We start from the raw sequence: 12,899 nt of genomic DNA, 5'->3' as shown, positions 1-12,899 counted from the left end.
TTATTTCTCTTCAATTTCAGCCCGTTCACTTGGACTCTCTGTAGGAGATCTCTTAATCTTTTGTCATGTTCTCGACCTGTTTTTCCCCAAACAACCAAGTCATCTATGTACACTCTTGTGCCTTCCAGACCCTCTATTATGGACTCCATCGCCCTGTGGAAAATGTCTGGCGCTGAGATGATACCAAATGACAACCTCAAAAAACAGTATCTCCCAAATGGAGTGTTGAAGGTGCAAAGCTTGCTGCTTTCTGGGTCCAACTTCAGCTGCCAAAACCCCTGCGAAGCGTCCATTTTGCTGAAATATTTTGCACCTGCCATTTAAGAGGTTATTTCCTCAGGTTTTGGGATTTGGTAGTGTTCTCTTTTGATATTCTCATTCAGATCATTTGGATCAAGGCAGACTCTTAAGTCACCAGTTTTCTTTTTTACACATGTGATGGAGTTCACCCAGTCAGTAGGCTCCTCCACTCGCTCCATAACACCCAGTAGTGTCATCCTGTCAAGCTCTTTTTTTAAACCCGCTCGTAGTGGTGCTGGCACTCTTCTTGGGGCATGCACTACAGGCTTGGCATCATCCTTGAGCTGGATCTTGTAAGTGTACGGCAAGGTCCCTTGTCCTTTAAAAACTGTTGGGAATTCCTTTACAATTTCAACTGTTCCAGCAAACTGCGTGTGGTTTGTATTTCTGCATTGTTTGTCCATTACTATGTCCCCACCTGTTATTTGATAGATCCTCTTAACTAGTCCTAGGTCCTCTGAAGCTTTGTCGCCCAGGAGTGATTCATGCCCATTAGGCACAATAAACAACAGGATGTACTGTTTCCCTTTCACTGTCAACTTGAGTCGGCATTGCCCTTTTGTCTCAATTGGCTGCCTTCAGTGGTTTGTTCTTTTCTGAGATACTTCTAGGTTTCTCTCTAAGTGCCTTGAGATCATTCACATTAATTCAATTAGCTTTAGCCCCAGTGTCAATCTGAAATGGCACAATTGTCCCATTTACTAGGATTGGTGCAGTCCATTTGTCATCTGATAAAGCATTTACAGTACCTTTTGGACTCTGTGAGTCGTCATTTTCGTCATGTGACACCATCTTGATGAAAAATGTTTCACTTAAATCATCAATGTCATCTGAGTCTTCAACTCTGTGCACCTTATTCCATTTATCTTTTTCTCTGGAGAGGCACATCTTTGCATAATGATTTTGTCCTTTGCACTTTGCACACATTTTCCCATAAGCAGGACATTGTCTTGGAGTGTGTTTTTCCCCACATCTCTTGCAGCTGAACAACTGTTCGTCATTATTTTTTTTATCTCTGTATCTTTTCCACTGTTTTGCTTTAACTGACACAGCGTTCACTCCCTCGGCATGTTGGCTTGCTGCTCCATGTGCAGGTTCATTAAATGTCAGTACATGTTGGAGCGCGAGCTCACTGGCGTGGCATATTTTAATGGCGCTCTCCATCGTGAGTTCTGTTTCCCTCAATAATTTCTCTCTGATTTTCCTGTCATCAGTCCCAAACACTATCTGGTCTCTAATCATAGAGTCTCTGAGATCATTGAAATTACAGGATTTTGCCTTTAGCTTGAGGTCTGTGAGAAAGTTATCAAACGTCTCTCCCTGATGCTGCATTCTTGTGCGAAAGACGTACCTTTCAAATGTTTCGTTCTTTTTCGATAGGCAGTGCTCATCAAACTTTTTTAAGACACCTTCCAACTTATCTTTGTCCTCTGGTTGAGCAAACACAGAAGTATTGTAGACTTCCAATGCTTCTGGTCCGGCAACGGTTAGCAGTATTGCTATTTTTCTAGCATCTGACTTTGTATCCGCTCCGACAGCTGCAGCGTACAGCAGAAACTGTTGCTTGAATGTCCTCCATTTCGCATCCACATTTCCAGTCAGATTTAACGGACTTGGCGGTTTTAATGCATCCGTTCTGCGTTGCTTCTTGCTCCCGACAAAGTTTTACCCGTGTCCTGGTACCATGTAATGTTCTTATTGGTTATAAATAAGACATATTCTTGTATCTTTAGACTAGCTTTTACTAGCCAACTTTATTAGCCAACATGCAGTCACATCACATCTTGTTCTGTGAACATCTATGTCCATAGATGTTATACTGCCGCCTAGTGGTACCATATGCATTGTAACTAAAGCATAAACACCTTACAGTCTTCTCATCAGGGCTTTATAAATAAAGAACTACGGCAGATCTGTAATATGTAATGCAGCCGAACCGTGTATTATAATGCCGTTATGCAGTGTTGTAGTGAGGATTTTTTTACTGTGAGGACGCTATTTTAATTTGGTAATCCCAAACAATGCCACACAAATTCGCAGGCGTGCAGTGCAATCACAAAACGGGCAGACAGGTCCACAGAAACTAACGGTATGCTTTGTCCCATTTTTGTTACTATGCAAAAAGCAGACGGCGCTGCGCTCAACACACACACAGATTCAAAACCATGGACACACTGGCACATAAATTACATAAACAATGGCCTAAATTGCATAAACTACAGTATTGCAACTAAGCAGACCTCTCTCTCTCAATCTATTTAAAACTCATAACAAACAAACAAAATTCCCAAAGTTCTCCTGAAATTAACTTATTAAATAAACGAAACGAAAAATATAGCCTATTTATGCAAACAACTGAATCTGGATTTGAAATTAATCTGATTAGGCCGAGCCTACATTGCAAATAAGCAGACAGCGCTGCTTCACACACACACACACACACACACACACACACACACACACACACACACACACACACACACACACACACACACACACACACACACACACACACACACACATACACACACACACACACACACACACACACACACACACACACACACACACACACACACACCTCTTCTGGTGATGTAGTACTAGTAGCAGCTTCACTTGTAGCTTCGGTGCTGCTAGCCTCTTTCTTCTTGTGAATTATATTCTTTTTAGAAAAGAAGTCGAGTACACATTTGTTGCCTGCCATTATAGAGCTTTTTCGGCGGCGGGCGGCGAGCTGGCTCTCCCCAGTGGGTATGTCACTGACACACCCCCAGCTCTCCGCAGGGTCACGAGCCTGATGACAAATCATAATTATTTAAGGAAATCGTTTTTTTTTGTATTATAATTACTGTGAAATGTATTGTGTTTTTGTCATTATTACAACAAATACACACTTGCAACTGATAACACTGGCAATGATTTTATATTTATTAGACTATTAAAAAAAAGATCATGCTCCAAATAAGTGGGGGTACGGCGTACCCCCGCGTCCAACGCCCACTACACCACTGCCGTTATGTGATGACTTTCAAAGAGAAAAGCAAGAACACTCGGAATTAAGTATTATTTTATTCTTTTAACATGTTTTCCGGATTTCATATAATATAAACACCAAATCCCAGCATGCATTACGGCTAAAACATCCAATCAACGAGCTTAAACCATATTCTGAGGATCTTGGGTAATCGCCCGAAATGCCTACGTCTGTTTTCGGTTATTTTTATTTTGAAATTTAGTTCCTGACGGACGCCAAAAAAGCCCGAGATTATGGAATTAAACCAATAAATAAAAGCAAGGATAATTGTGTGTTATTGGTGAGTAAATAACAGTGTGTTATTTTGAAAAGAATAACAAATTAGAAGGAAAAAAGATTTAAAAAATACAGATTTCAGTATCCTGAGGCTCTGAGCCCCATTTATTTTCCTCACAGATGGCAACAAAAGTCCGAAATTATACGATTTAAAATAAAAGCAATAATTGTGGCTTGATATTGAGTAAGAACATGTTTTTATTAGCCACACAGCTTCCGGTCTTCCACGACCCAACCGGAGAAAAAGACGTGCTGCAGGCACGAAACACATTACCAGTAGAATTGAGTAGAAATACATTGTTTTTAAAATTGTGGTGTGCAACACGAAAAAAAGGGGGAAATCGTGTTGGTGAACACGAATCAATAGATTAAAAATCGTGTTGGTGAACACGAAATGCCATGAGACTGGGTTGAACCTGGCTAGAAATACGTAAAACCCAGAAAAAAACATAACTTGTTATTAAAGTTTGTTTTTGGTATGGATTAAACTAACAAGCTAAATCATGTTAAGGTGCTGACAAGACATGTTGTTATAAACAGAGACAGCTAGCTTGTTTCTCCTATATACAAACATTGTGGTATATAAGCTAACCGGCTGGTAGCTATCAAAAGATTAGGCATACAAATGACAATGATTTATTTGTTAAGCTCACTAGCTGTTTTCAGTCGTTGCAATAGGTTTTATTTTATAGGACTGTTTCTTGACAGGGCTGTGCTAGCTGATATCCTGTTTCTACCCTCTATGCTAACACAAGCTATATAACTATTGCTTCAATTTAACCAAACAGATATTAAAGTCATATCAATCTAACTAACTATTAGCAGTAAAGTGAAGTGTATGATTTGTATTCTTCTCCTAACTGCTTTCTGGTACAGTATAAAGACGTTGTTCTCAACCATGGGGTCCTTGAGGTATTTCCAGATGGTACCCTAGGAAATGGGACATTTCCACAATTCAATATAGAAATGTGCCCATTTTTAGCAATAAGAGTGACTGACCATAGGTTTTACTCCCACCTTGGTTATTGAAAACTAAAGATTTATGGTCTCAATTATATAAGAGATAAAATAACAATAATAACATTTGCATTTAAGGTCTCTGAAGCCAATGAAACGTGCGGTCAATTAACTAATGTGTATACGATTTGAGGGTCCATGAGAGAATAAAAGGTGAGAACCACTGGTGTATAATATGTTAACGTTGAAGGCTTGGCTCTGATCTTTAATCCCAGACCTTTTCGTCGGCTCTCAAGCGGATGCTGAGAGGATGTTTTCCCGCTCTGTGATTTCTTCTGCGAGCACCAGGAATGACAAGAGAGGCATTACAGCATGAGACGACAGGTTCGAGAAAGTCACTTCTCAATGGCAACGGGGAGCAGGAAGGCACGGATTTATTCATGGGACAGGAGTCTGAGAGACACAGAAAGCAGTAGGAGGGCCTCTGCTGAAAGATGGATAGATGGATACGGATAGACAACACAAGTATAAACACTGACATTAACATACATTATAGAAGCAGAAAAAGAGCGATGGGAAGTCGTGGAAAGACTAAGAGTCCTGAGACGGATGTAGCTGCGTTGCTGGTTTTGTTCCCAGTTTATTCTTATCTCCTCACATTTGCAGGTGCCATGTCAGAGGCAAAGCTCACTATCTGCTAATCTACCACAGCTGGGAGTCAAGAGCCGGAGCGGAAGACTTTTGAAAAGCTTATCTAAAAAATACTGTAGGTGTTGTGCTGATTTGTTGTATTGATTTTTTTTAAAGTGTCATAAGACATGTGCTCAAGCTCGAAATGTTGCCATTTGGAAATGTGTTATTGTAAGTTATAGTTTGAAAAGCTAAAAGCATCGAGAGAGGAATGAATCTCTTTTGTGTGAAAATATGGGCTTTTATCCAATTGAGGGAAATTATTATTGGTTTTAACTTACATTGACTCAGACATATTTTAAAACATAGCTGTGGAGCAATAGAGAATGTTTCCAATTGGATATAAATTGTCTCAGAGAATCATAAAATATAATAATCCTGGTAAGGCACCTGCAGTTACAATAGACTTCATGATGGATTACAGTTCAGGCGCTGTTAGGGTGTTTGGAAGTAAAACAGCATCAGTTTTTCAATCACATCAACATCTAATTTAAACTTCTCTCCACATCCTGACACTGAGCAAAATAGACAGACACTTCCATCCCGTTATAGATAATTACATGTCGTGATAACAACACATATCATGATGAAGCATGTTTCCAGCTAATTTTATGTATGGAACTTAATACATCATTCAGTACCATTTTTTACAAGGAAGTCCCTTTAAGATATAAAATCTCTTCTACAACAGAGACCTGGCAACGTAGCAGTAATACACAAACAATAAAATACATTACATATATTACATTACATTTCACTTAGCTGATGCTTTTATCCAAAGTGACATACATCCATGAATATGAATAACAAACTAAGAAAAAGGAAGAATCTTGCAGGTGCATTAGCTTTCAATTAGCCAAATCATTGTAAGCGCTACGTACAACATTCAACATAAAGAACATTATATAAACAAATGACTAGCAAATAACTTTGTTTAAAGAGTGCACAGTAAAAGGGAAAATAGAGAAGAGTCCCAGTTACATTATGACAAAGACTTGTTTTGGTCGTTTTGACGATATGTATGTCATATCGGCAAACCATATATAGCCTAACCTTCCCTTGATTTGACCACAGCAAACTGCGCATGCAAGCATCTTTGCAGAGGAGCGCAGAGCCTTTAATATTCTTTCTCTCTTTCGATTATTTGCCTCTGACAGCTTTTAACTGACTTGTCTTGCCGGGCCTGTGCTGGCCTGTTGAATCCAGACACAGGCCGGTGCACGCTGTGACATCTCCACTCCCCTCAGCGCTGCTGCCTTCATCCAATTCACCATGAAAGGGAATCCTGACAGGCCCATAATATGACCCCCGGCTGTCTCCATTGAGCACGGTCGACAACTCAGCGGCCGGGCTTCACACACACACAACCAGCTGGCTATTTTCAGATGCCCACGGGCCGCCTGATGCCCCTCGATAAGACCCATCGCCAGGGTGAGAGTGGACAGCTCCATCTGGCTGCATTTTTAGTGAAGAGTGCCCTCTGGTGTTTCTGAGGGCGCAGCACACTAAACGCAGCCAAGAGAGGGGTGAAGAGTGTAATCAGGGGTGGCTTTACTGTCAGACACAGATGACAGCAGTGTTGCTATGGGCTCAGAACAGTCTCATAATACACACATGCACACGGAAGGATTCACACTTGTACTTCATGATCCGCAAAAAGATTCACACTTGTATTTCCGGATCCACACTTGTGTTTTTCAATGCACACACAAATGTGTTCCGTTTCCAGTGTTGGGAAAGTTCACTTTCTACATGAACTAGTTCAGTTCACAGTTCACACATTTTAAAATGAACTAGTTCAGTTCATAGTTCATAATTCAAAATGTTGAACTAAAGTTCATGGTTTCAAAAATGAACTAATTTATAGTTCATAGTTCTTTTTTCAATACGTTGCTGCGAGCTATTATTTGTCTCCTGTACGATGTTAATGGGCCATTTCAATTTTTACAATATCCTCAGAGGGCCGTACAAGTTATTGACCTCTGCTTAAAAAAAACTAAAATCACAGCCCATTCATTTCATTCTGTGCAAAGAAAAAGCAACCTCCTAATCCAGATATCTCACCATGACTCGCGTATGCATGCACGTGCAGGGTGTGGCGTGACCACCAACACAGAAAGATATGTGTGCAAATGTATTTAGTTTCCTATCCATGTGAACATGGTTTAAGTGGGGGGGACCTAACCTCACTTTGAGAGCAACATTAGGAGATCTATGGACACATCTCTCAACACCCAAACACAACTAAGCAGATTTTCTTTTAATTTATGGATATTTGACAATTCACTCTCCTTTCAAACTGTATTCTTCTTTATTAATAACTGTCATATAGTATTTTATACCTGTTTACTTTATTCTCTTATTTTTTTTATAACTATAATGATCATATAAAGATGTGCCTTTACCTCACTGGTTGTAGAAAAAGCTTCTTATATTCGTTAGCATAGCTAGCTAACCAGATGCTAATGATAACAACACAGTTATTGACTGTCTGATCAGTATGACAGATGAGCAGATCGCCACTGGGCTTTCAACTAAAGACACAGACACGCAGAAACTGCGGCATGTGGTATGGACTTATCGGTACTGCAATTTCTGAAGTGCTGGAGTGGCGTTCTGGTGCTCTCCGTCAGAACTGCACCCCTGTCAGTCGAGACATATACCACGTGATGACACGTTAGGCTCGTGTTGTGTTCAAGGACCCTGACTTTGGCCAGGAAAAACAGGCACTCGCTTGTTTAATTTTTTTGCGGTCTAGATTTCTTTCATTTTTTTATTTTTTGCGTGTGTTTATAAATTACCTCGAGGGCCGTACCACATTGTCTCGCGGGCCGTATACGGCCGGAGGCCTAAGGTTCCCCACCCCTGCCGTAGAGTCTCACTCTGAGTGAGTGCTGCTGCAGCTGCTCTCGGCTTCGTCCATACTAATTCATTCATTCAATGCTCGCCGGTTCCGCGGTTCCATATTGTTTGTTGTGAGGAGTCTGATATATTTAGTATATTTATATTTTAGTGCGACAGCCAGGGGTGACAGGCGCGTACGCGTCACAGGCAGCTTGCTGTTGCCAGATTGGGTGGTTTTCCGCATTATTTTGAAGCCTGTTTACGGTATGTTTTAACTGGGTTTTCGGCTGAAAGGCATATGAAATCTGGCACACTTTTGAACGCCGTTATAATACAGTGCTGAGAATGAACGCACTTTTGAACGCCGTTATACAGCGCTGAGAATGAACGCGTTCTCAATTACGTTCATCTAGCGGAAATACAGTACGTTCAGTTCACGTTCGCCCAAAATATGAACGCGTTCATGAACGATCGTTCATTGAACGCGTTCAGGTACATCACTGTCCGTTTCATACACATGTAAATAAAATCCAAATACAGAAACAAGTTTTACATATGTATTTTTGATCCTCACATATTTGTTTTCCGTTTAAAACCTCTGCACCTACAAACCGCTTTCTGTGCATGGATCGCTGTGCATTCGTGTGTGGGTTTTTGAGACTCCCCTGACGATCAGCCGATTCGTACTTGTAATTTTGTCTATCTATAGCCAATCAGATGTCTCCTTCATTATAAGCCAATCACATGAGCGCGCCCCCACGAGGGTAGATTTCTTGCATTCATGACGTAGCGCTTCATGTACGCATTTTTCACTGTCCGGTCAGTTTGCTAAACAGAGGGCGGAGCATCCGGTGATCAAGCAGAGCTGCATGTCTCCGTCAGACTCAGCAGCTGATCTGATCTCTCGCGTCCAGGGTTGCGTTCCAATAGTCCATTTAGCTTAGGAACCTTCCTAACGGAGTAAATGACCCGGAAGTACGTCACTGGCAGCCATGATAAGCATAGATATATATAAACACTAGATGGCTCATGGGAGATTTTCCAGCGTAGCTGACTGGCCGCCATCTTGCTACAGTCAACACAGTTACTCTGATTCGCGTTATGGTAGCTGTTGTAAGGTGAGTGATCTGCACAAAATACTCTTAACTCGCTGAAATCTTGACTGATTTACAAACGGTTTGGTTTATTATAAACATTATTAGCATGGCTATGATACAGGATGCTTGGACATGTTGAAATTGCAGCTTTTCTTTGTGTATGTGGTTGTATTTATTAGCTGGCTAATAACAAGAGGCTGTCAGTGAGACCTAGTATTACAAAGTTCACCCAGCAACTTTACACCAGTGGGAGAGGCAGACCTGCTCTTTCTTTTCAACATAACTTAAGTTACACATGATTTCTTCCAAGTGGTTTGGCTTGTTAGAAACATCTTGCATTATGATACAGGAATTTGCTGGCTTTGTGTTTACAGAAGTACCTGACTATGCCGGACTTTTGTGCAGCCTACGGATGCTCCAATCGCCGCTGACTGCAAACAAGAACCCGTGGGATCACCACATATGTTATGTTTGCTCAGTCTAATAAACCCATAACATGGTTGTGAAAGAATACCAAAGCTGAGGCTGGACGATGATTGATTGTTAGTGTGCCATGTGTCACTGTGTGTCTTATTGGTTTTGTGGTATACTGTATTTTATTTTATTGTGTACAAGACACATTTAAAACAAATAACCTTGAACCTTGAAGCCCCATCTCTCCCCACCTGCTCCTGCTTCCTACATCCCCTCCACACCACACCAAGTTGTTCTTCTTAATAATAATAATAATACATTTATGTTGGGGGGCCGCCTTTCATAACACCCAAGGACACCTTACAGGGGCATAGGGGCAATATAGGGAACAATTTAAACAGTGGATTTTGTGATATATCAGCCGGGGTGAGTCAAGACAACCACAAATGGACTACAGAAGGACATATGGTACAGTTTATATTATTCTTGGTCTTTTTTTCAATAACATATTTCAAAGGTTCTGGATTGTTTACAATCTAGAAACTAAATACAAAACTAGGATGATATGAAGATCTCATGTCAAAATTAATTGTGATAAATTAGACAGAACTGGCCTGTCTGTGAGCACATTTTATGTTGGTTTGGTTCTTCTGATAAAGGTGTGAATATCTAAATAATATACCAACATATGCTATTGTCATTAGTTGTGTCCCTGTTCTTCAAGCTAAGGCATTGCTCAATTAACAACTCTTTGTTACAGAGTGGTAACATGAGACCGATTTTTATATATAAATATAAATGTATTTTAATTTTATAATTTATTTATAATTTATTTTAAATATTGACAATATAATAAATAAATGGAAATATATACACCGGCAAATATTTAATATAAATACCTGTGTGTGTTGTATAGCTATTGCTTTATCTGGATTAATGTTATTTTCATATAAAAGGGTATGATTATAAGTATGCAGTATCATAACTACATCTTTGATGTTTATAAAAAACCAAACCGTTTGAAAATCGGTTGAAAATTGAGCAAGCTATGGTTATTTAAATAGTAAACCATAATGTTATGAATGAGAGCACTGCCTGTAGCAAGATGGCGGCCAAGTGGCAACGTCGGTCTCCATGGCCAGCAGCGCGGTGAGCCATCTAGTGTTTATATATATCTATGATGATAAGTGCCGTTCCAATTCTCTAAATGAAAGGAAAGGAGGTTTCAAACTTCCTTTATAACCTTCTTTAGCTTAGGAACAACTGGACCTCCCTTACCGAAAGGAGAGGAGAAAATGCTGCCCCACAATGTCATTGCAGCCGCAGCATTTAGCCGTCACTCAACAGTCGGCCGTTCACGGAAACAACCGATATAATGACCGAAAAATTATATCATGAACGTTACGGTGCTTAATATTAAGCATTTTAAAACGTATGTGGGTAAGTTGCCAAAGTGCTTTGTTTTTGAACGTTCATCAGTATTATAATCAAAAGAGAAATATGAACGTAGTTTTTACTGAAATGATCAAATAAAGTCAACATTTCACTGAGCTGTGTGGGTTTGTTCAACTTTTAAAAGATGTTTGAATGGTGATATATACACAGTGATAGATTTAAGGACTAACGTTTACACATTTGTATTGATTTTAGGATATTTTCATAGTTCATACAATCATACGTATTGGGATCATTTGTATTAATGTGGACCGGAGGGAGAGGGTGACGAGCATAAGTTTCACTTTCCTTTTTTATTTCAATTCCAACTTTGGTCATGAAGAATATGTTTCTCTGTTGTCCACGTTCATAAAGCAAAGCAGCAGCATCAGAGCACGGTGCAGAGTCTCTAGATGAGTTCACAGTAGTCCCTCGTTCTTCTTAAACATCCATGTAGTCCGCTGTATAGAAAACTGTAGTTCATGACGTTTACTGGCGAATCATAAACACGTCGGATAGTGAAAGTGCAGTCGGATTCTCAAAGCACCGCAGTCTCTTTCCTAAGTCCTTTGGAATTCTCCTATCCACTATCCCTTAACCCCGTGACGTTTCACACAGAGGTTAAGGAATAGGAGATAGGGTTAGAATTTAGGAGCTGATTTTTGGATTATCGGAACGCAACCCAGCTCTCCTGATCGACCTTTATAGAGAGCACCGATCAAACTATTAAGAGTGAATATCGGCTGATAATGACCGGCGGGGCTCCCCCATGAAGCGCTACGTTATGAACGCAAGAAATCTACCCTCGTGGGGGCACGCTCATGTGATTGGCTTAGAATGGAGGAGACATCTGATTGACTATAGATAGAAAAAATTACAAGTACGAATCGGCTGACCGTCAGGGGAGTCTCAAAAAAACCCACACACGAATGCACAGCGATCCGTGCACAGAAAGCGGTTTGTAGGTGCAGCGGTTTTAAACGGAAAACAAATATGTGAGGATCAAAAATACATATGTAAAACTTTTTTCTGTATTTGGATTTATTTACATGTATATGAAACGGAACACATTTGTGTGTGCATTGAAAAACACAAGTGTGGATCCGGAAATACAAGTGTGAATCCTCCTATGTGCATGTGTATTATGAGACTGTTCTGAGCTGATGCAGCGCCTGTGCTTTGGGTGATTTTGTTGTTCTTTTGGTTCCACATCCATCCACCTGTCAGTCACACTTATCTTTCTAATGCAGGCGACTGCAGCAAGGATATTTTTCTTCAGATATTTTATCTCAATGAAAACATGATTTGTCAGCTCTAAGCCTGCACCTCCATTTGTTTGAGGGGAAATTAGAATATATTATTTAAAGCTATTTAAAGTCACTTTTCGTACAGTGTTGACGCCTCGATGAATAATGAGAAATCAACGCTGTGCAGCCTCATTATAATCAAGTCCCTTGGTGTATGACTAACACTGATTTCAATTTTAACTTTTCTTTTTAAAGTCCAGAGATCACATAACATTACCCTTTCTAGGAAAGGATAAAATAAAGTTAAATATGTTCATTTAGTTTCCCTAACACAAAAGATAACACAAAAATGTGAGCATTGGTGAAAAAACCTCACCAAATCCAACAGTTTGTACAAATTATAAAGTCCCACACGCTACATGCTGCTGCCTTTCCCCCAACCCTTATGTTGTGTTCGGGTCCCCCCGTGACCCGTTTCAAGTTAAAATTATATATAACTACGCTCTAGTTTTTTTTTGACTTTAGACACCCCCCCCCCCCCCCCCCCCCCCCCCTCTTCATCCACTGTAACAATCATTTTTCGCAACATGCACCTGGTCTCCCCTT

This window comes from Pseudochaenichthys georgianus, chromosome 10 (assembly GCF_902827115.2).
Source record: "Pseudochaenichthys georgianus chromosome 10, fPseGeo1.2, whole genome shotgun sequence".
NCBI lineage: Eukaryota > Metazoa > Chordata > Actinopteri > Perciformes > Channichthyidae > Pseudochaenichthys > Pseudochaenichthys georgianus.
This window is presented reverse-complemented; position numbering follows the sequence as displayed.